Raw genomic sequence first — 26,505 nt, forward strand, 5'->3', positions numbered from 1 at the left:
CCGCCCCGCCCCGCCCAGTATCCACCCTAGCACTCATGAGGTTAAAGGAAAATCTAGGTACATTACCATATGTCTTTCCTCTGGTCCCAAGTTCCCTAGCCAATTATCCTCCTTTTCTCTCCCTTTTGAGTCTTCTTATGCTTGTTTCATATATAACACACAGAGTTTTTAGCTGAACTGAGAGACAAAAATAGGGAAATAGATATCTATTCCATATTTCCCTAATAAAATTCTTCTCTATTTTTTAATTCCTTTTCCTGTGTTTTATTGTGGGTAATTTCTTTAGCTATGTCTTCAGGTTCACTAATCTTTTCTTCTTGAAACTAGAGGATGTGGCAGTTCTGTTGTTATTCTCAACCACTATATATTGTAGTTTTTTATTCTTAAACTTGACTTGGATCTTTATAAAATATTTTTCATGTCTCTGCTCAGCTTTTTGATCATGATATGGAGTTATAATAACTATTTTGTTTTGTCTTCTATTTTTTTTTTCACTTTTATTTATTTATTTGGCAGACAGAGATCACAAGTAGGCAAGGAGGCAGGCAGAGAGAGAGGAGGAAGCAGACTCCCTGCTGAGCAGACAGCCTGATGCAGGGCTCAATCCCAGGACCCTGGGAATGTGACCTGAGCCAAAGGCAGAGGCTTTGAGCCACCCATTGAGTCACCCAGGCACCCCTCGTCTTCTGTTTTTGACATATATAATAATTTTGTTCTATTTCAATTAATTTGTTTTCTTCTCCTCATTATGGATTATATAGTCCTATCCCTTTAAAAGAATGGTGACTTTCCTTAAATGCCAGACACTGAATTTTACCTTCTTGGATGGTGAATATTTTTGTGGTCCCATAAATATCCTTGAGCTTTTTCTGGAATTCATTTAAATTACTTGGAAACAGTTTGATTATTTTGAGTCTTATTCTTAATAACAGAACCAGACCCATGTCCAATCTTCAGCTAATTATTCTCCACTACTAAGATAAAATCCTTTAGAGTACTATATTCAGTTTTGGCTGCTGGGAACAGGCACAGCTCCATGTCTTCGTTGATCTATATGATTTTGAGAGTATGTCTGGTGATAGTTGGATTTAGGTGGCATTTGTTGTTCTACAGAAACATGGTTATTATTTTGTAGTAGAGAATATTGATTTAAAATATTTTTACAAGGACATGAGCACAGTGAAATGCCCTAACTTGTGGTTCTTAGTAGTTGCAATTGTAGTAGTTTAAGGATATACAGATTGTATTCATTTTTTAATTTTCTTAAAATATTTTATTTATTTGTCAGAGAAAGCATGAGCACAAGCAGGGGGAGTGACAGAGGCAGAGAGAGAAGCAGGCTCTCCACTGAGTAAGAAGCCTGATGTGGAACTTGATCCCCAAATCCTCGGATGATGACCTGAGCTGAAGGCAGAAACTTAACCAACTGAGATACCCAGGCATCCCAAGATTGTATGATGGCTAAGACACAGGAAAAGATGCCCAACATCACTCATTACCAGGGAAATACAAATAAAAATCATGATCAGATACCACCTCACACCCGTCAGAATGGCTAAAATTGACATAGGAAACAACAGATGTTGGCAAGGATGTGGAGAAAGGGGAAGTTTCTTACACTGTTGATGGGAATACAAATTGATGTAGCCACTCTGGAAAACAGTATGGAGGTTCCTCAAATAGAACTACCCTATAACTCAGTAATTGTACTACTAGGTAGTATCCTAAAGGATACGAAAATACAGATTTGAAGGGGCACATGAACCCTGATGTTTATAGCAGCATTATCAATAATAGCCAAACTATGGAAAGAGCCCAAATGTACCTCAACTGAGAAATGGATAAGGAAGAGGTATATACATGCATACACACACACACACACACACACACACACACACACACACACACACACTGGAATATTACTCAGCTGTCAAAAAGAATGAAATCCTGTCATTTGCAATGACATGGATAGATAGCTCTATGTCATTTAGATGTATTATCCTAAGTGAAATGAGTCAGAGAAAAACAAATATCATATGATTTCACGCATATGTGAAATTTAAGAGACAAAACAGATGAACATATGGGACAGGGAGAAAAAAGAGAGAGGGGGAAACAAACGATAGGATACTCTTAACTACAGAGAACAACCTGAGGGTTGATGGAGGGAGGTGGGCGGGAGATGGGCTGCATGGGTGATGCGTGTTAAGGAGGGCACTTGTGATGAGCACTGGATATTACAAATGAATCACAAAATTTTACATCTGAAACCAATTTTACCAGATATATTAACTAACATGAATTTAAATAAAAACTTGAAATAAAAAATAAATATACATATTTAAAATACTATAAATATTTAAAAATACACACACACATACATGCACACATGGACAGTAAGCCCTTGAACAAATGAGTTTGAATTGTATGGGCCCACTTTTATGAATTTTTTTCAATACATACAGTATAGCACTGTAACTATATTTTCTTCCTTATGATTTCCTTAACATTTTCTTTTCTCTAGCTTACTTTATTGTAATAATTTAGAATTTAATACCTATAACATGTAAAATATGTGTTAATCTATTACTTATATTAGCAGTAAAGCTTTTGGCTCAACCTTAGGGTACCAGTAGTTAAGTTTTTAAGAGTCTAAAGTTATATGTAGATTTTTGGCTGTGCAAAGGGCTTGTGCTCCAACCCTGTGTTTTTCAAGGGTCAACTGTAAATATATATTTTTAAAAGCTTTTATGTTCTGAGATAAATATTAGAGGGCACCTCCCTTCTGAAAATGGGATATATATCAATATCTATAGTTTCATGAGCCTAAGCAATCTTTTTCAAAGTCTTTGATAATATTTTTTAAAGTATTTGATTTTAAAAGTCACTATTATATAAAGTTCTCAGGTAGTAAAGATCCCACCACTCTATTTGGGAGATTACTGCATTTTATTGGGACCATTTCTGATACCCAGCTTAATTTTATCTTAATTTCTTTTCCAGAACATTATGGTACCTCTACTATCATAAATCATTCTGCTCCCACCTGAGCACTTAATGCTTCCAGTATAGGTAGAAAATTATATCTCTTCTTAGTTTTAGCAAAACTAGTATGTAGCTCTTTTCCACTTAACTGTCAAGTCTAGTGCCTTAATCTGTATCAGTGGCATTCTAGGCTATTATTTACATGCCATCTGCTTATATTTTTATATCTCTATTTTTTAAAAGGTGAAATACTATTTTAATAATTTTTTGTTGATTTATAATTCTAAAATTTTGTTTTATAAGTAATCTGCATATATGAAGATTTTTATTTTTTATGTGAAATTGAATTTACTGATTAGATTACCAACTGGCATGAATATATTAATCTCTGGCTTATTGCTAGTTGCTCTAAATTGTTTACCATAATTATATTACACTGTTATTTTAATGCCAGCAAGCAAATTTTAAAGGTCTATAATAAAGTAGTTGTATTAGTTTTCTAATGTTGCTGTAACAAATTACTGTAAATTTACTGGCTTAAAAGAAGACAAATGTGTTATTTTACATTTTTGTAGTTTATAAATCCAATACTCACTGGACTAAAATCATGTCAGGAGGGGTACCTTCTTTTTGGAACTCTAGGGATAAATCAGTTTCCTTACCTTTTCTACCTTGTTAGAAGCTATCCACATTCCTTGAAAGATAGCACCTCTCTTTTGTCTTCAAAACCAGTAATACTGGCTCTCTCTGACCCATTTTCTGTTATCACATCCCTTTGTCTGACCCTCTTCTGCCTCAGTCTTTCATTTTTCAGGATGCTTGTGATTTTACTGGGCCCATGTGGGTGAACGAGGATAATATCTCTATTTTGGGGTCAGCTGATTAGCAACTTTGATTTCATATATGACTTGATGCCCTTTTGCCATGTAACCTATTCACATGTTTTGAAGATTAGGGCATGACTCTCTTGGTGGGGGGGGGGGGCATTATCTTTTCTACCAAAATAACTAAATAGAAAACCATTATTTGAAGAGTATCAGTGAATCAGGGAGCAACCTATATGTAGCAATTTATGAGAGATTAACCCTGTGGAAATTTCTTTTATTCTTAAGTATACTTAGTTTTATTTTTTGTTTTGTTTTGTTTTAGTTTTAGTTTTATTATGAATGAGTTTTCTAGCTTATTGCTTAGTAATTAAACTATATCACATCAATTCTAAGTATTAAAAAGAAATCTCAGTCAAGTTAAAATAAAATTTCTGGGAGCAAAGCTTAGTTTCTCACGTGATTCAAATATGCAGCCAGGGTTGAGATTGAACTCTATGGTAAATAATATGGCAGTGCTTCTCTATTTAATCAGCCTTACCCATTGCATGAAAGGGGAAGTAATAGTATAAGTATACAAATGAAATATATTATGGTTCCCAAATGTATGGGGTATAGATGAAATTTGGCTAAGGAGTGCTATGACATGCGATTTCTCAACACATGATTCATGAGACTGTGGAATTTTCTTTTGGATTTCATGGGAATGCCGTAAGATATTTTGATATTTTGGGGAGAGTAGATGAAGAAAATCACAGTTGAAGCATAAAGACCTAGAGTGAAGAGAATCACTTTTTGTGTTTTTGTTTTTGTTTTGAATCATTGAATGTCAGTAGAAATGTCAGCTTTACCTATACTACTTTCCTTATGCAGAAGTCTTTGTTTCCTCCTTTAGAAAAATTTTACCTACCAGTATATCTCTTTCCTTCCTTGTTTGACAAACAATAAGGAATGACACATGCAAATGTGAATCTATTGTAAATAGAGATCTCTGTAGGCTTTCAAAAATCAAACATGCAGGATAAGGTATATATGGTTCAAGACAAGCAGGCAGCCTACAAATCTGCAGCCGGGATAGCTGGCAGTCCAAATGCTTGACTGAATGGTGCACAGTGAGAGGAAATCTTGCCTGTGGTACACAACTGAATGGTTGGCAGATACAGCGAGAATAACGTTATATGATGGGATGGGGAAAGTATGTTGGCTATGAGGCAGCAATTCTTTTTTTTTTTTCCCCTTCCATTGCAAAATTTCTTATAATATGGAGTGGTTTTCTATCTCCTGTACATAGAGAGAACTTGGACTAGAAATTTATTTCTAAAATATCTACATTTAACCATCTCCATCATCTGAATATTTGTATACTTCTTACAATTTTTTTGCTCAGTTATTTTGGTTTGCCTTAGAGATCGAGGAATATAGGAAATCATTTTTGAAGAATACTTTTTTTCTTTTTAAACTTTTATACAGCTATGTGAGTTCTTGTACCTCTCTTCTGATTTTCTTTGTTTTAAAAATGTTATTGAGTCTCCTGGGAGTAAGTTAGATTTTAATATGTTTACTTTTCCTACAACCTTGTTTGTGTGTAGCAAGCACAGAAGTAATTTCTACAATGTAGGGGAAAGTTTCTCCCATGAGGTTTACGACAGCTGTATTCACCAGCAGAAAGGTAGTTTTTCTTGAGATTTTCTATAGAGTAAATGGGTATATATATATATATATATATACACACACACATATATATATATATATATATATATATTAGTGTTTGGCATATATCTTTTTTTTTTGGTGTTGAGAAAACTAGAAAGATGATGAAAAAAATTGAGAAAGAAAGGAAATGTGGTGGACCTTAACACATAGACACAGAACACACACACACACACACACACACACACGCCCAACCAAACAAATGAGCAAAAGTTACATCCATCCATATATATATATATGTATGTATACATATACACACACCTGTCTCTAGGTCTCTAGGTATATATAGATGATAAAGATATGACTAATCATTTCTTAGCTGAATATTTCTTATTCTTTATGGATAAGCATACTTGTTATCAAGTTATAGAATAAAAAATCAAAAATTTATGTGCAACCCTTATTATATATGACCCCTTGCTTAACTTTAGATCCTATCTCATGGTTATCTTAGCTTACCTGTTGGGAAATACCCTTAGTTCTTTCCATTCCTTTTATGGCCACTCTTTCTGACCTTGGTACTCAGAAAGGACCCAAGATTACCCCACTTTTCTATTCTTTTTTCTTGCTTCTTGGGAAGAGCTCAGAGGGTGGAGTGAGGGATGGCAGCTCTCCATTTCACTGCAACTGCTACTAATTTCACATCCTTAAAATTGGTAGTGTTGTGCAAAGAAGATGCAGATCACTTAGAATGCCTGCAGCTATGGGTCAGGTAAGGTTATTACATTAATATTAATACAGATTGGAGAAGTAGATAGAAAGCTTGCAGTGGAATGTCAAAGAAAATCTATCTGAGCATAATTCTAATCATCACTTTTTACTCATTGCAAGGAGAACATGGTTTCTTTAGGATTACAGGCACAGTCTGTAATGGAATTCTGAATGTCACATATATCTTCCTAATGCTAGTTTTGTGTTATCTCTTTGATGGATAGATGAATGGATGGATAGATAGATACATAGATCGACAGATATTAGTTATGGCTAGATAAATTGAAAGTTAGATCTTTTAGGATATGAGCATATTTTTATATATTCTTTAGCTTAACAAATTTAATTAGGTTACAAGTTTTTCTCTATCCTATTCACATATATTATTTTTATACTGCCAATAATTAGAAAAGCTTTAATCTCCTTTCTCTCTTAGTTAAATAATATACAACTTTGAAGAAGTTCATATTTACCTGTGGCTCAATTCTCCAATTGTCAATTCATCAGTTTCAGGATTGGCAGGAATTTTCATGTGATGAATGTATAGTTCATCATGGTTGGGTTTTTTTAGTGGACAGGTTGGAGAATGATCCTCTCCTCTGTCTGATGTTTGAGCAGCTTCTGTCCTTTCCACTTGACCCGTCTCTCTTGGAATGCCTCAGGTACTGTCAGAAAGAGGGCGCAGGTCTTCTTTCTTAGGCATCATTCCATCAGTGGATGTGCCCGGATCTAGAGACAAGCCACTAATCTCTCTATCATGCATGTATCACATCATTATCAAGGAAGGTGGAGAAGCCTGAAAAATTTCAGTAATATAATGCTTACAGTTTCCAGGAAAAAAAAAAGGACTTAAATCATTTCCAAGTATTCTAATTGCTTTTTTAAAGTCCAATCTGATCTTCAGGCCCTAATCATGTTAAAAATTGTTATATTTTAACCTGTGGGTTCCAGGTAAGAATGGATTCTGAATGAAATAAATATGGATAAGAAAACAAGAAACACTTTCTTAAATAACAGTGACATACAGGCTATCTATATTCAATGTAGTTTTCTGAAATTTTTTGGTTCTCAGTGTAAAGTTCTATGGAGCCTGTATATGAAAAATTGACTTTAATGTGAAAATAGTAAACATCTTCTATGTGTATGTTTCCATTAGAACTGTATTCTGATCTAAATGTTAAGCTATGCTTTTGTTGGATCTGAGATTCACTAGAATACAGGATATTGTGTCATTTTCAGAACTATTTATGTAAGATAAGGGTATATGTGGCATGGGGAGACATAAACAAATCAGCATGGTTGATGGGAAAATTGCTTTTGTATTTTCAACAAAATCATTTGTTAAGAAAATATTCATCATTTGTGGTCCTACACACTAGGAACATTATAGCAATATCTAAGAATCCAAAATATCATGTTGTTAGATTTAATTAGGAGGAAATGACATTTTCTTTCTCTGCTATTTATATGAAGTATTCTTCTCAATTTTGTATTATTTTTGGTTCACACATGACATATATACTCTTCCAATATATCTTAACAATGTTCTACCTCTAACTTTATTTATTTCATTTCATTTATTTCTTAATAACCCTATTCAGTACTTCTGGGATAGTCATTCTTAAGGAAACCAGTTTCATGAGTAAGCAAACCAGTATTCTCCAATAGTGTGGGAATTTCATGCCGCAAGAATTTATCAACTAGCAGTTGTCCTGAATGTATGGGAGAAATTGTGATTGAGAAAAGATGGCACCAAGAAGATAGCAATTACCAATCTCAGGGCGAGTTGCTTAACAAATAAGCATAGTTAAAATTTTTTAATTTTATTCGTGAAGAAAAAATTATATTTAAATGTCAATAAGAACTTCTCAGTGCCCAGATACCTTTACCAGAAATTTTTTTTTGTTTGATTAATGTTTATCATCTGAAGTCAAACAAGCATTTCATGAGTGACTATCATCACTCACAAGCAAAATACGTATAAACACCAACTGTATATTTTATTGATAGTAGATGGGTCATTTTATCTTTATCAATGAAGGCTATCATGTTTATATATCACTTTGTGGACCATTGTAGCATTCTACATAGAGCTAGAATTCCAGGCAAAAGTTTTATCCTAATATGATTATTCCAGAGGATTTGTTACATTGTGCTTTAGAATGTCTATTATCTGACTTAATTCTGAAGGGAATGCAGTTGTGCGACCTTGTGCTAACTCAAGCTTGCAGACAAATTCAAAGTTTATGTAATTATTTAATTGCCAGGTATTTAAAAAAATTCATTAGAAAGAGTTGATTAACATTTCCGTATTTCGCTTTTATTTCTCTGAAGAAACATCTTTGAACAGTGGTGTTTTCATTCTCTCATGCACATTGATTGAGATGTAGAAATGCGAATGCCTCTCAGTATTATTGCTGTTTTTAAACAAAATATATTTTAATGGTAAAGCTATGCTTCAAAATGTCAGTGTCCTCATCATATACTTTTTGATAACATTTAAAGTGAAAGAAAGGAAGCTCTATTTATTTTGTCCTAGGAAAAATGCATTAATTCATGTCATATATATTTATAAGACATTCTGCATGCCGGGCATCATGCTAGGTGCTGTGGTGATGATTTATTTCATCCCAAAACTTGAAATCAAATAGAGGTCTTAAGGTATATATGCAAATAATTATAAAGCAGACTAATATTCTATAAATGATATATTAGTTGTACTGAAATAAGTTCTAAAGCAGCTCAAAGAAAACAATCTGTAAGGACTTCAGACAGGGGGAGGCACTTTGGCTAGACTTTGAAAGATGGGTGGAATTTACATTCAGACTGTTGTATGTGGAGTAGAGTGTTGAAAAGATAAAAAATAAAATGAGTGTGAGGAAAGTCATGGAAGTAAAAAAGCAAATCCATGATTGAGCCTGGCAAATAGTTTGAGGTGGTGAACTATCAGAAAAAAAAAAAAAAAAAAGAAAGAAAGAAAAAAAAAGAACTAAAAATTAGACCTCCTTTGTTTGTCCTTAAATGTCAAACACAAGAGTTCTGTTCTTCCTCAAAGTCATAGTAAGTCTAAAGTTTTTGAGGAGGAGAATAAAATAATCAAAACAACATTTTAGGATAAATAAACAGGTGGCATCATGAAGTATTAATTGGATGAGATGAAGGCTTTGGTTAGAGAGGCCAGGCAGGGTGATACTGTAATAGCCCAGACAGTAAGTAAAAACACATAAAGCTAAAATAAGAGTTAAAAAGAAAGGCATTTGTAAATAATAATAATAATAATAATAATAACAGGGTTTTTTAATGAAGGATTTGGGAAAAGCCATCAAGAATTCATAAATCATAAATTCTTTTTGCAGAATTAATATAGAAATCACTTTATACTTCATTAAATTAAAATCTCTAATTTTCCCTTTTTAATAAGTGAAAAGGAAGAAACTGAATCACATGCCAGGGTCATACAACTTCTGCTAAAGTTAGATTTGAGCACAATTGTATTTTTCTCAATAATCTTTTGATTCTCATTTTAGGGTTAATTCCATTACACTATAACATTTCCCAATGGTGATAAGACATTAAAAGCAAAAAATTCAAGTGGAACTATGGAGGAGGCAGATGGAAATATTGAATCAGAACTTAGGAGACATCAGGGATGAAGATAAAGATTTTGTGATGACTCACAGGAGATGAAACTTGACAGCATGAAAATTAATGATATCTCTAAAAGGCTGAGCATAGTAACATTTTAATAATAGCTAGCATTTATAAAACAACCAGTATGTGTCAGTTACTTTCTTAAATCCTTTATGTGTAGAGCTCTTAACTTAAAAGAAAAGTGCAACCTATTAGCATACCCATTTAAAAGATGAACAAATGTAGATTTTGGATCAATATATAACAGGGTCAGAGATCCTGAACCCTGGAGTCAGTTCAAACCACAGTTCAACCTTGGCATGGGTTTCTGTACCTCATATTGTCTGAGGTCTTATATGTTGGTTCCACATTCTAGGAAATTGCTCCACCTTATCTTCTAACCCTTTTAGTCAAAAATGATCTTAAGTTTTTTTAAGAACATTTTTGTTCTGTTTCTTTTTTCATAGTATGCTGTTCTTATTTTATGGATATTGTACCTCAAATGTTTAACCCTGTGGTAGAATTTCTGGTTACCTCCATCTCTCTCTTTCCTGTGCACTTTGACCACACTACATTAATGGTACACACATAGCACCTTAACCTGCTTAATTTTTTCCTCATAGTATTTATCATTAGTTGACATTAGTTTGTGTGTGTGTGTACGCAAACATTTTCACTAGAATGTGAGCCTCTTGAGGAAAGAAACTTGGTGTTTTTCAACATTGTATATCTGGTGACCAAATGAGGGACTGGCAGAGAATAGATTAGATTTGCTGTAAACATTTATTGAATGAATGAAAGTCTCTGGAAAGCCCTATTTTTTCTATCATCAGTTTGATCAGTATTTTAGAGAAGAGCCCTTAGGGTTTTTGTTTTTTTTTTTCCCCCCAGGGAACAGATGCTTGGAGCTTGACCTCACTCCAAGAATGTGTTTGGGCAGGGTTGGGGAGTGGGGCCTAGCTGCCTGATGAAGACCTCTGTCCTCTGTAGATCTTCTCTGTTACCATTGCCACTTGCTACATCTGAGTCTGAGTCACTTCAGGATTTCATTTCAAGTGCTTCGTCACGTATCCCAATTTCTATTGCCTACATTCTCTATCATCTGTCATCACCCTTTAATCTACAGTCTATGCTCAAAATATCTGTCAAATCCTCTCATTGCCATTGCCTGTTACTTTCTTGTTAGAGGTTGCTCCCTTTTTTTAATATAGATGTCTGGTGGGGTGGAGGAACAAATTTGTTCAATCTGACATCTTCCATCAACACTTCCTTAAGTGCTTAAAATAAATATTATGCTTTATAGATCTTGGATGCCAGCCCTTTATCTGTACTGTCATTTGCAAATATCATCTCCCATTCCGTGGGTTGCCTCTTAGTTTTGTTGACTGTTTCTTTGCTGTGCAGAAGCTTTTCATCTTGATGAAGTCCCAAAAGTTCATTTTTGCTTTTGTTTCCCTTGTCTTTGGAAATGTGTCATGAAAGAAGTTGCTCTGGCTGATGTAGAAAAGGTTACTACCTATGTTCTCCTCTAGGATTTTGATGAATTCCTGTCTCACACAGAGGTCTTTCATCTATTCTGAGTTTATCATTGTGTATGGTGCAAAAGAATAAGAAAATAAATAAATAAATAAATAAATAAAATATCATGCTTTTCATGGTTCAAAATATTGGGTGGCCAATCTAAAACCCAAGAAATAATCATGGAGAATAACTCTCATGATATAGAGAAGTGATCTAGGACAACAGGTAAGGAAGGTATGGATAGAAAAGTGTGAGGAAGGAATAAGATCACAGAAACATGAGTCAATGGAATGAGAGTGTTCATAAGGCAGTAATGGTGAGGCAAAAGTTACAAGCTGTAAGAGAAAGAGGGCTGGTGATATGCACCATAACTCATTGATCAGAACACTAGTTTTCTAACTTTAAGCCAGAAGTAAAAGTAAGCATGATGAAACTAGGTTCAATGGGTATAGAGCATTCTGTAGATAACTTCTGTACTGAAAGAAAGGGAGTGACTATGCAATAAGTAGTGAAAATGAAAATGCGTATTTTGAGCTTCAGTTTCTTAGAACTTTGACAGAATCAGAGGAGAGGTAAAATGTAGAATTTTAAATTATAATTAAGCATAGTGTATAGTAAGTTAAAGATCTGACTTTTTAAAAAAAGATTTATTTATTTGAGATAGAGTGAGAGAGAGAAAGCATGAGAGAGGAGAGTGCCAGAAGAAGAAGATTGCCTGCTGAGTGGGGAACCTGATGTGAGACTCAATCCTGGGACTTCTGGACCATGGTAGGAGCTGAAGGCAGTCAACCAACTGAGCCACCTAGGCATCCCAATCCTGACTTTTCTTAACCATTATTTTAAACATTAATATATTGTCTAGGTTTTTTATTTTTCCTTCTATCATCATTTTAGCAGACTGTGCCCACTTATTCTGAGCTTAAAAAATGAAATAATAATTTGCCTCAGTGTTTCTTTAAGCAGTCAACATTTATTTTTCCTTTAAGATCTAAACAAGGGAACCAAAATTATAAAAGTCTACCCGGTCTCTTGTTAGGATGACCAACCTAAATATAATTGTTCAAATTTGTCTGTCTTTTTTCCAGCCTTCCACAAACCAGAAAATGAAGACCATATACCTGAAAATGAGTACTAGGGGTGTGATAGAACTGATGAGAAAAAAAATAACTCATGCTTAGGTATATTTAATTTTTTTTCCATATCACCTCTTATACACAAAATTAACAGATAAAATTTTCTATTATTCAAAAATCCAGATCAAAGTTTGATCTAATGATTTTGTGTAAAATAGAAGTCTCACTGAATTTAATAACAAATACACAGTTTTGTTTTCCAGAATAAGTATTGTGCATTTACTGCCTCTTTCAATTTCCATTACTTGCAACGTGGTGGTAATCCTAAAAGAAGCACAGTAAGTGAATTTTAAAAGTTGAATATAAGAAGTAACTTTCTATGATAGCTGAATAATGAATTCTCTTTTTGTAATTATTTTACTTGAGTTGAATAATTTATTTTGGACCCCAAATAAGTTAATTTAACTTGTTTCTATTTTAGAGTGTGGTAAAAATATGTTCCTAAACTTGCAAGGAAATTTATGTTAGGAAAAAATAATTTACCTTATGGATCTAGAAAAAAAATTAAATTCATATTGTTAGTCAACTTATATTTTTGAGTGGAGTTTTGATGCCTAAATTATAAAAGATATTGAAAAAGAGTGATTTCAATCTATTATTCAAAATTTCATTTAACTTTGTGGTAGATACAGGTAGAGATACAGAGCTTAACCACATAAACTTTAAGTCTATAAAGCTATAAAGAAATCACAGCAAAATTGAGATTTGGTCCCATGTGGATAAAAAAAAAGCATTGTAGAGAAATGTAAACTAGTAATTTCATAGTAGGCGGAGAAATCAGATTCTTGGGGTTCAAAAAATATTTTGAATTATAAAGTAATATATGAATACATTTTGATTTTTTAATTTCCAAATAATAAAGAAGCATATTGATTAAAAAAGTAAAAGTTCCTTATTACCCATTTTTCTTATATGCAACACACACACACAAATGTGTAATCCATAGAACTTTTCCTTCGTATAGCTCACCCTTTTCTCCCCATGGACACACGTCCTATAGGCAATGACATTTGTTACTTTGGTATGTATCTTTTCTCTGTTTTTACATACATTAACATATTGGAAAGTGTGGATTCGTAGATGATTCCTAGGTTATTTTGATAGGGGCAGGATGGGAGTATGTGGTGGGGATTCAGTAGTTCTATTTGAACATATTGTGTTTGAAATGCTTTTTAGAAATCTATGTTGTATTGGAATAAACTATTTGGATATACACCTCTGACTTTCAGTGTAGAGATGAAGGCCAGTGATATAATTTATGTCATTAGCATTTGTATGATATATAATGCCATGGTCTCAGATGAGTTTACTCTGGGAAAGAGAGTAGGTATACTCAAGAATGTGGTTCATAACAAGGCCCTGGTGAATTCTAATATTAACAAATCAAGCAGTATAGTAGAATCTACTAAAGGGGATGGAGAGGGACTGGCCAGGGGGGGAAAAAAGGTGATCAGAGTTAGTGGGATAACAGACACCCAGACAAAAACATGTTTCTGAAGAAGGAAGTGTTCAGCTGTTCATGAAAGCTCTTGAAATATGAGTATACTAAAAACTGGGATTGGAGATTTGATTTGGCAACGTAACTGTCACTTGTGGTTCAGACAGATTATTTAACTTCATTGTCTCATTATCATATGGAAGTAATAACATTCTATATTATGACACAATACATTGTTGCCCTCCTGTGAACCTATAGCAGCCATATGGGTTAATTCATGTAAATCACTTAACAACAGTTCCTTTCATATAGCATTCACCACCTGGTAATGATCTGAAAGGGTAGGCGGAGGCCAGGAGTGTTTTAAAAATGGATATCTCTATCCACAGAAGGACTTGGAAGAGGGGAATGAATATTCTTGAACATTCCCAGCTTTATATTCCGTTATCAACTTGGACTTCACCATTAAGTCTAAGAAAAATGACAGTTATTTTTCCTCTTCCTAGAAAGGGGAAAATCAACAAAGTGTGGAGGGAGTCCTTCTCCCATCTTCATCAAGTGCCTCCCTAATATTAACTATTTTGATCAATATTGAGGTTATCTAGACTTTGGACTTAGGAGGCTCCAGAGTGGGTTAAAAATATAGTGTTAAATTACCCAAGGCTGAAAATCCATTCCCTGTTATGTGTTTCATCACAGATTGTATTCAGCCAAATTTTCCAGTAGGGCCTCTCAGATACTAAAATGAAATTAAATGACAACATTAAGATACTCAAATGCATAAAGGGTCTGCAATAATAAAATGCCAACAATGTAAATTGTTTCAAATTCAGATACAGGTCACCTGTTATCACTGGTCCTCAAATTAATTCCAGGAAGAAAAAAAAAAGTTCAGAAATTAAATTCTCTTTTGAGTTAAAATTCAAAAACATTAGAGCCAAAGAATTAAAGTCTAAAATCATAATACTCTTGTTCTTATGAGATCAAATTCAAAGAAATTAAAGACTCAATGTCTGTGCCCCAATTTCTTCTTCTTCTATTTTTAATTAAAGTGGTTCGGGATGTCTGGATCAAGTTATTCTTTATAGGAATGTGAGTGGTTTCTTCGGGGTTCTTAGAATTATATTAACCAAATACCAAGTTATAAATGAATGAGGTACATCCAGGACCCCACGAAAGTAAGTAGTATAATTTGATATCATGAACTATGAAAATTGGGCATTTTGGAGGAAAGTTGTAGGAAAAGTGGTTTGAAAGTAGTAAAGAACACCTACCTTCTACTGCAGGTCCTGAGATTCTCTACATGGGAGGCAGAGAGGGGTTTAAAAAAAAAAAAAAAAAGGCCATTGCTCCAGGTAACTTCAAGGAAATTGTCTCACTGGGTGATAGTATGTTTAAGTCATGACAACAGTGTGAAACCAACATGAAAGAGTTTAAAGATTCACTGTAAATTTCAAAGAGCATTTTGGAGAATGAAGTATGGAAGATCTAATCACCTTTAGGGATATGTACGAAAATACATAATAAGAAAAAGAGTTCAGGGACCAGTGATAACAGGTGACCTGGAAAGCAAAATGGGATTATATAGAATATGTCTTAGTGGAAGATCAGTAATTACTTTAACTGGAAGCTTTCTGGGCATTGGATAAAGTGAACATGGTCTCATTTTCTCAGGACGGTCCTGTTTTATACTTATTGTCAAGGCCTACCTTTCAGCATCAGTCTTGATTTTTCATTTTTAAAAATGTGTTATTAGTTTTATAGAAGTATGTCAAAATTTTTGTGATATTTTATTTTATAAAATAAAAAGCTGTAAGAAGCTTGTAAGCAGGCTCAGTTATCAAACACAGGTTGGAGATATGTGTGAAGGGGAGGCTGAGCAGATTTCCAGCAAGAGCATATTGATATTGTTGTCTCTGAGCACAGACTACTCAGAAAACAAAATTCTGATATAACAGCACCATTACTTTAAAAGTTGTTAGTTATTTTAGGCCTCTGTTCCCAAAAAACAATAAAAACTGTGCAACTATAGAAAGTGTGATATAGTTCATTCTGTGAAGTATGACTTTTTATTTAGAAAAAAGGACTTCATAAATTAATTTGTCCATTTTCAATTTCATGTTTTCTTAGGCACGTATATGAAGTGAGGCAAAGCTATGAATAGATTGTCTTCCTTAGTAAATAAATATGCCAGTTACTTATTGTGGCATCAGATACTCAAACAGAAAAAACAGATACATTGATTCTGATAATGATTTGATTTTTTTTAAACTCAAATAAGAGAATTATAGCAAGGCTTTTCAAAATCTCTTCTGTTGAAAGTGAATATTGAAATCCTCCCCCACCCAATATTTCTTGCTTTGGAACAACCCCCTGAGTAAAACCATTTTATATGTATTCCTTTTCATTTTAGTAATTAAATCCCTTCATATGGAAACATCTATCTTGTAATAAAATCTATACTATTATGAAAATGAAGACCACAGGCACAATTTAAGAATGAATTTAAGAATGAATATATATATATATATTAACCTCTAATGGTATGTAAGAAGAACAAAAGAGAAAGCAAATGTGTAGGAGTCACTCAACTTGCCCAATCTCATTGGTAACTTGAAGTTAAATACTTTAGATGGGGATTAGTACCTTAAACAGAGGCTCAAATTCTCTTTGAGAGTCCTCTTTATTGTAAAAAAATCTTTTTCTGACAATTATGTTTTCATTTTTTCCTTTAGTGGAAGAAATGTGAGACACCATTAGACTTCTCTATCCTGGGTACCGAAGGGCATAAATATTTATGGAAGGACTGGGACGAAAGGGTTATCATCAGTGTCCATTACCATTATTGGAGTGTCCCATTTATCTTCATTATTAAATTTTTTTTGGTCTCAAACCAAGAATATATTTCTAAGGAATACTTTATTAATACTGGATAAAAGTTTATAAGAAATATGCCATTTGTACTTATCATTTGTTATGAAATATCAGATTATTGTTTTAGAATTTATAGACCACTTACCTGCTTCTTAAACATAAAAAATTAACTTATTCATTCCAGTGCAATATAGATAAATAATTCCATCAGAATGATTGAGTTACATCTGTCTCTTGACAGAGCTACATGACTCGACCCTGAAAACTCAGATTTCTTCTACAGTGATATAAACTGGTTAAATATTGTTCTTCTTCCAATTCCTTATGACTGTGTTCATCAAAACTCAATTTGTAAACCAATTCCAACTTAGCTCTAACTTAAAGGACTTCTGTATAACATGAATAGAATAAATTTATGCTATTGTCAATGAAAATAAATGTGTAAGCAGTAGGATTTACAGAATGTGCATAAGCAACAAAATGGGTTTTAATATTATCCAGAGGAAGCCTTTTTAGTGCCCCAAATCTAAAGAGCATATTGAATATATTGTACAAGAAAGTCAATTGTATTCAATACTTCACCTTAATTATTTTCATGTTCAGGTATTTAGAGTTCAGGGAACTATTCCAAAACAAAGTATAGCAGCAGATTTCAAACAATTATGTTACACTTATTGAGCAATCAGCTAGTGTGAGATATAAAAGAACATAACCAAATTAACCACAGACTGGAAAACGCAAGGTAATACATTTGGGGAAAACTAACCTAAAGGAAAGAGCTCAACAGGGTGTTTAAGCTGGGAGATATATAATGATATAGATGAGGCAGTTAAAATAGTAGATAGCAAATTTGATACAAACTTGATCCATGGTAACAATTAAAGGCATGCAATTTGGAGCTACAAAAGGCAGACATATTCTACGAAGATTTAAAGGTAATAGGTTTCTGTACACATCTGGAGTGTTGGCCTGAATTAAGTCTCAGCCAACACCCAGAGACAAGTAACCAAGTGTGTGGAATCCAAGGAGGTAGAGCAGTAGTTGTTAGAGCTTGATCTAGCAATGAGCAATACCAGTGGCTATGGTAATGGGCTTTAATCAGATGGCATATGCTAAAGGTTTGCTTTTGCTTTTTCCCCATAGAGTTCTACCCCACCAACTATATTTGATCTGTTTATGGTCAGATTTGATCATAGCCCTCACTGTTATCCTTTGAACTATCACAACACCCAGATTTTCATATCCACTGTGTACTTAGGAGGGACGTGAACACTTTGTAAGTTGTAAGTGAAATATTGTTCAATAATTTTTGTGCCGGATATTTCATTTATCGTTTTTGACCAAGGATTTTCGTTTCAGGGAATTTATAGCAAAGAACTAATTTAACAGAAGCAAAAACTGGAAGATGTTCTTTGCAGTATTATAAGAAATTGCAAAACAAACTAGAAATAATTTGGAAAACAACATAAAGAAAAGGTTAGGGATGCCTGGGTGGCTCAGTTGGTTAAGCAGCTGCCTTTGGCTCAGGTCATGATCCCAGCGTCCTGGGATCGAGTCCCACATCGGGCTCCTTGCTCGGCAGGGAGCCTGCTTCTCCCTCTGCCTGCCACTCTGCTTGTGCTCACTCTCGCTCCTCTCTCTCTCTCTCTCTCTGACAAATAAATAAATAAATAAATCTTAAAAAAAAAAAAGAAAAAGAAAAGGTTAGTATGGTATAAGAATATAGAAATGGATTGAAAATCTGAAGGCATACATTTATTTAAAGTGGAAAAAGAAGAAATAATGCAAAAAGTGATGTTGTACTTAAATGGTACTTAAATGTACTTAAATAGTACATTTATGAATACCTGATTTAAAATTTTTGTCATATTATTAGATTGCCTCTTTTGAAATATGTCTGATTATTCCATTATAAAGTGCTATATGTTGAATTTGGAACTAGAAGATAAAAGAATATTTAAAAATACAGAAAATAAATTCCTTACTTAGAGAAAACAAGTATAATTTGAATCACTTTATATACTGTTTTATAACTAGCTTATCATTTAATATTTTAATTTTAAGATTGTAGAAGTCAAAAAATACTCTCTGAATGCATCAATTCAAATGGCTTTGGACTCCTTCAATATCTGTACCATGATATATTTATATAATCCCACATAATTAGCTTATAATGTCTAGATATAGAAATAACACTGTGCAAAATATTCTTTTATATACAGCTATTTTCATATTTCTGATTATTGCTTTAGGAGAAAGTCTTTGAAATTTTGTTACTTGGTAAAAGGTTATCTATTTTTTAAGCTTTTTTAGATCATATCCAACTGTTTCTGAAAAATCTACTTCAATTTCCATTCCATTAGGTGACATAAAATCTTTCCTGCTTCATTGCTAACTATAGATATTGTTCTGAAACAAACAAACAAACAAACAAACGGTCAATTTGATAGCTGGAAAATTGTGTCCAATTGACTGTTTTTCCTTTTATTAAATTGAAATATGCCAAATTGCATAGTTATAGGTCCTCGTGTTTTACAAAGTGAATACACCTGTGTAACCACCATCCATATCAAAAAATAAAACCCTACTAGCATCCCAGATGTCCCTTTATGCCACCTCTAGTCTTTTTTCCCCCAGCTAATGGCTATTCTGATTCCTAACTCCATTATTTTCAATTATTGTCGAACCTAAAGTTATATGAAATGCAATCATACAGTGTGTTCTCTTGTGTGTCACGCTTCTTTCACTCAACATTGTATTTATGAGCTTCATTTGGGTTGTTAAATATAGTAATAGTATGGTCATTCTTGGTACTCTAGGGAATTGAAATTGTAGGAAATCATACAACTTACTTATCTTCTCTACTGTTAATAGATATTTGTGTTATTTTTAGATTCTGTAAAAAATTGTGATGGTATGAATATTCTCACATATGTCATTTGGGGAACATATGTATACATTCCAAGTAGAATTGATAGGCTACATGTATGTTCAGACAATTCAGACAATGCCTAATAGCTTTCTAAAGCCCTACAAGCAATGTATGAAAATTCTGTATGTTCCACACCATTTCTATAATGAGAGCAACAGATAATACTAAGGGTCAACAGTATACCCTTAGTATTATCTGTTGCTCTCATTATAGAAATTCTGGTTGGTATGATGTGGTATCTCATCTTGGTTTTAATGAGGATATCCTTTTAATTATTGAAGTTGAGCTTCTTTTCAATAAGCTTGTATTTATGTACCATTTATAAATCATTTTCTATGATGCATCGGTTCAAAGCCATTTCTCTATTGGATTGCCTGACTTTTTAAGTTGATTTATAGGGATTTTTTTGGGTAAATTCTAGATATGAGTCATATGTCAGATATATTCATTGCAAATATCCATTTTATGGTTTGCTTTTTATTCTTATCCATGTCCTTTAATGAATAGAAGTCCTTAATTTTAGAGAAGTTCAACATATGATTCTTACTTTATCCTTTGTGGTTAGCAGTATGTTGTTCTTAATAAATTGTAATTTACTTCTGGTACATGAAGATATTCTTTATGTTTTCTTCCAAAATCTTATTGTTATATTGTTCACATTAGATTTAATCCATATGGAATTTATTTATTTATTTTTATTTTAAAAATTTTTATTTACTTATCTGGCAGAGAGAGAGAGACAGTGAGAGAGGGAACACAAGCAGGGGAGAAGGAGAAGGAGTATCAGGCTCCCCGCTGAGCAGGGAGCCCCATGTGAGGCCTGTTCTCAGGATGCTGGGATCATGACCTGAGCTGAAGGCAGACTTTTAAGGCCTGAGCCACCCAGGTGCCCCACTGTGGAATTTATTTTTGTGTACTGTGTGGATAGTTTGACTCAAACTTTGCTTATTTTTTTTTAATTTTTTGATGTAGAGGAAGAAATTATGGTAATTCAAATTGTAATGTTGGCCCAGCACCATTTACAAAATATGCTATTCTTTTTTTTTTTTTTTAAACTGCACTATAGTCTTACTTAGTAAAAACAAAACAAAACAAAAAGACAACGAAGAAGTTCAGGTGACTGTATGATTGAACCCTTTTTCTGTTTGTTTGTTTGTTTGCTTGCTTATTAGCCTTTTTTTTCTCTCTTTGCTCCAGTACTACACTCTCTTAATTAATATATTTTTGAAGTAAGTCTTAATACCTGAGAACATAAAGCTTTAAGTTTTGATCTTTTTCTTTAGGATTGCTTTGGTAATTGCTGCCTCTTTGTATTTCCATATGAAATTTAGAATCTGCTTGTTAATTTATGGCTTTCATTGTTTACACCAAGAAGCCAGCTGTTACTCCTATTGCTGCTAATTTGCTGTTAATATGCCCCTCACCTTCTCCTCTCCCCTACTGCTTGAAAATCTTCCTTTTGACTTTGATTTTCAGCAGTTTACAATGACAAGCCTAGTCTTTTAGATTTGAGTTTCTCTGATTACTAGAAAAGCAAGCATTTCATACCTCTACTGATCATTTGGATTTCCTTTATTGGAATTGCCTATTGGAATATTTAACTTTTTGATACATAGAAGTACTTTACGGTGATTAAAATTTATCATAGATATAGTAATATGTTGGAAATTTTCCATTTGGATTTAATTAAGTTTTGTCTGAGATAGTTATTTATAACAATAATTTATGCTCCATATAAAACTACTCAACCCTTCAGAAAAATACAAGGGAATGAGCAACAACAACAACAACAAAAATACAACCCCACCATCCAGAGGTAATTATTATTAACTCATGTGATCATTATTCCCTTTATATATAAAGAATGAGAGAATAAAATACAGAAAGAGGTCCTGGGGCTGAATGGTGTTATCCATTAGTTCCTACTGAAAAAGAAAGCCATGGACTCTATAAACATGATTGAGCATCTGTGTAGGGCTTTTGAATTTTTAATTGCCTTCAGAACTGCCATCCCATTTGAATTTTACCATGACTTGCAGAATATGCCGGGGACTTATTATAAATTAGAGATGATGAAACTGAGACATGTAGGGGTTGGTGGCTGGTCTATGGGCGTACAGCATGGCAGGGGCTGATCTGGGATCAGAGCTGAGCGTTTGCTTTATGAATCATGCTCCTGCTTACAACACAGTCCTGTAATGTAAAGTAGCGGAATTTGCCACCCTAAAATATGTCACTTTGGCATATTGGTTACTTTGAAAACTACATGCATGGAGAGGCTTTTTCTGAATTTTCACTTACCTAAAGATAGATCCTCCAAAAGGAACTCAATTGTCATACATCCCCTTCCCTCCCTAAGGGAGTTTCATCAGCTAGGGAAGGTTGATTCATTGCAGGAGAAGAGACTAGAAGTCAACAACAGGACAAATTTTATCACAAATGATCCTGGCTCCCATGTTTTCTAATGACCCATTGTCTTTCCTAAAAATCATTTATTCTCCCCTAAGAGGCCCTCACTCTGCCTTTCCCTATTAAGATAGTATTTAACCCTGAATTCTAAACTATCTCAGGGAATTACTCATTTTTCCATGTCTCTCATGTATAAATAAGGTATGTATGTTAGTAAACTTCTGTTTGTTTTCCCTTAGTCATATGTCCTTTATTACAAGGGTCTCAGTTAAGAACTCAGAAGGGGAAGGGGAAACTTATTTCTCCTCCCCTACCAATAACATTGCATGTTCTATCCCGGGCCATTAATTTTGTTATCAGCATTCAATCTGACAATTAGTTTTGCAGCTAAAATAAAAATTAGACATTTATATATTTAGCCATCTTTCTTTTTTTTTTTTTTAAGACTTTATTTATTTATTTGACAGATAGAGATGACAAGTAGGCAGAGAGAGAGGGAAGCAGGCTCCCTGTTGAGCAGGTAGCCCGATGCAAGGTTCAATCCCAGGACCCTGAGATCATGACCTGAGCCGAAGGCAGAGGCTTAACCCACCAAGCCACCCAGGTGACCCTATTTAGCCATCTTAACGGTACTTATATTTTGTTTGTTTCATTTTTTTTTAAGCTTTTTAGGGGGGCAATAGTGGAGAAAATGACCTTGAAAAGGTCTTTGTAAATATTTCGGTTATACAGCTTTCTGACCCTGGAAAATCATCTCTGAATATGAAGTGAAAGTAACATGTTTCAGGTAACAGTCATTGGCATTTGATGCAGCTGAAATAATCTTATTTTGTAGTCCACCGGTATAATTTATCATGATATCTATGCTAGTTATAAAAAGACTCCTCTATTTGCCAAACAATAACTACAATTTTAGGTAGAACTACACAAAAGGAAAATTTTATGTATTTAGTTCAACTTATAATGCTACTTTTCAAAGAAAGTATAAAAGAGTTTCTCCTGAAAGCATTTCTATTCTAGCAATGCTTGTCTGTCTCATTATTTATTAATACATACATATATACATAGAGACCTTTGTACTTACTGACATAATGCACATTTTTATTCATTTACCTTTCCCAATTCCAAAATAATCTGAGGCAAGTTGATACTTATCACCAGATCATGGAAGATTGTTTTCTCTTCATTTCATGCTTCTAAACAAAAAGAAAACAAACTCTCTATACACATATATCTTTTTAATATCCAGTTAGGGAATGAAGAGTAAATTGTAAAAAAGAAGGGGTAGTTTCTAGCTACCTGTAGTGACAATAATGAGTTTTCTTTATTTTAAAGGAATCATAGTTCATTTCATCAAATGTCATTGACTTCAGGAATATTTTTGCTGATTCTTTATTAATCTGGAGATATCCTAGTAGATATGAAAATTTTTAAATAAATGAATAAATGAATGTCACAGAAAATTAAACTGTGACTTGAAGACTAAAGGAACTGAATTCATTTTGACTCATGTCTATATTAAGAAGCACCGAGGTTATTTTTGTTATTTTTTGACTTTTCACCCTTCACACTTATTTAAGAAACACTTGAGGGTAAAGTGTCTCTACATATAAATTGGGATGTTACAGTGTTGTCTTTGTGACACACATTTTAAATCAGTATACTATGCATTTAAACACAAGAAAATGTGGACTTTTCTTCCCTGAGGTAAACAGATGGTGCCAGAAACACTGAGAATACTTTGGAAATGAATTATTGCTGAAAGTATGAAATTTTATATTGTCAAATAACCATATTTATACAATTTTAAATTTAAATGATTGCAGTTTTACTGCTTTCCATTTTCTTTTTGTATTAATTAAAATTTTTGTCAAAGTCTCTGCAGCAAAAAAAAAAAAATGCCTTTATAACAGTTTACTTTCACATTGAAGTTGGAAATTTTATAGGTTGGAGAAACCTGAATCAGGAGAATAAAAAGATTATCTTTTCAAATAAGCTTTCTCCTCAGGGACTGCCCAGATACAGGAGCTTGGAGCAGAATTCAAGTAATGGTAGAACACAAATAAGGCATCTTTGGATTTATTTTTTAAGGATTTTATTTATTTATTTATTAGAGAGAGAGCATGAGCATGCCAGAGCACAAGCAAGGGGTGCAGCATAGGGAGGGAGAGAAGCAGGCTACCGTCAAGCTGGGAGCCCTATGTAGGACTTGATCCCAGCACCCTGGGATCATGACCTGAGCCAAAGGCAAACACTTAACAAAGGCAGACACTCAAGGGACTGAGCCACCCAGGCGCCCCAAGGTTTTTTTGGATTTACCTCAAAAGGAAGTACCTGATCCTGAGTAGAAATATCAGGAACAGATTTGAGACCCAATGGAGCAGAACAGCAGATACTAGGAAGTAAAAAATATAGAATGAAACACCCCCTTTCCTTCTCCAACACAAACCCAAACAGTGTTAAAATATGCAAGGCGAATAAGACAATAGAGGATGAGGACAAAATTGAGGCACCTTTAGTAAAAGAGCTGGTGGAGAAATTAAATAATATTTAATTGATAATCTAAGACTAAAATAAATGTGGGTATACAGATGGGAAATTAATGTTATTTGGCCTGTGGTCCAACAAAATAGAAATATTACAACAAAAAAAAGAATGGGAGGAAAAGGGAGAGGAGAAGCGATAAGCAGAAGTAGCTGTATTTGGTTGTCCCAAGATAAAGGTGGAAATAATGGATATACTTTAAAGCTTAGAACACAAGTAGAAGCCTAAGTGAGGAACAGGTCTCCAAGCACTACTAAAGACATTAGCATAAATGTAACTATTAGAACAAAAATATTAACCTTCCTAAATACCAGGAGAAAATCAAACAAAACCAAGCACATTTAACAAAGAAAGAGAAAAAAACAGACCACGTAGTAGAAGATAGTAAATATTAAATGGGAAAACAAAACAGAACTTGAGGTCAAGGACATGCATCATATAAATAAATGTAATTGGCTTAACTTATCTGAGAGAAGAATTTCAGGTGGCTTCAAAAAGCAAAACAGCTGTATGTTTTATAAAATAAATACTTTTCTACATTTGATTTCAAAAGCCTAATAATAAAGAGATAAACCAAGGTCACCTGATAAACAAAATGAAACCAGGGCTTGTGATCTTGACATTTGATGAGGCAAAATTTAGCACAAAGAGCACTAAACAAGATAAAGGATTCTTTATAATGCAAAAAAAGGCTACATTTCACAATGAAGATATAAAATATATGAATCTACGTGCCAAATAACATAGTGGCCATCTTGATAAAATAGAAAACAAAGGGGGTATAAGGAAAAATAAAAACAAACTAAATAAAACATTACTTTAAAATACATCTCTCAAGCTTAGATAAAGAGGTATCTAAAAGTAACTGAGCATGTAGAAGACCTAAACAGTATAGTCAGTAAGGGAGATTACACACACACAACACTGGGGAACATATAGATAAGTAATGAATATACCTTCTTTCAGGTGATCATGGAATATTTGTAAAAAATAATCCTATTTAATTTCCTATGTGTCAATCTTTGTTATAGCACAAAGAAAACTTTGATAAGATCTGCAATATATAAATCATACAAACAACTTTTTGATGCCAATGCAATAAAACCTAGAAATTAATAACAACCGGAAATTAAAAAGGTACCTTCATCTGGCAATTACAAATTAATGTCTCTTAAATATTTCTTAGGTCAAGGAAAAATAATATGTAGTTAAAAAAATACAAACTAAGCTTACAAAATTTCTAGAAAATAATTATGTAGTTTTATATAAAAATTTATGGAATAGGTAAAGGAATGCTCATAGGAAATTGTATAGATTTAAGTAATTATATTAATGAAGATGAAAGACTAAAAAATAAACATATGAAACATACAACTCAAAAAAACAAAGTAAGCCAAAGTTAGGGTTTAAAATCTGAGATCAAGGAGGTCAAAAATGTAGAAACAAAAAAACTAACAGGGGTTAAAAAGCCAATTCTCTGAAAAAATAAGCAAAATAAAACAAACTATTATTAATTAGTTAAGCTAATCAATAAAAATAGAATAAATTAAAAAATGAGAAAAGGAGATGATGTTTGAAGTGGAACAACTAAAAAAATCAAAAAAGTCAGCTTTATACAGCTTTAGGCAAATACTTTCTAAAACCTGAAAGAAATGAATAATACCAAGATAATAGTAGGAAGAGATGGCACATTGGGGCTGGGTAAAGAATATAGTGATCAAGCAAGAGTTCTTGGAGTAAATTTTATGTACTTTCTGCTTTTTAACTAGAGTAATGTTTCACATGAGAAAACAT

The sequence above is a fragment of the Martes martes genome (assembly GCF_963455335.1).
Source record: "Martes martes genome assembly, chromosome: 6".
Taxonomy (NCBI): domain Eukaryota; kingdom Metazoa; phylum Chordata; class Mammalia; order Carnivora; family Mustelidae; genus Martes; species Martes martes.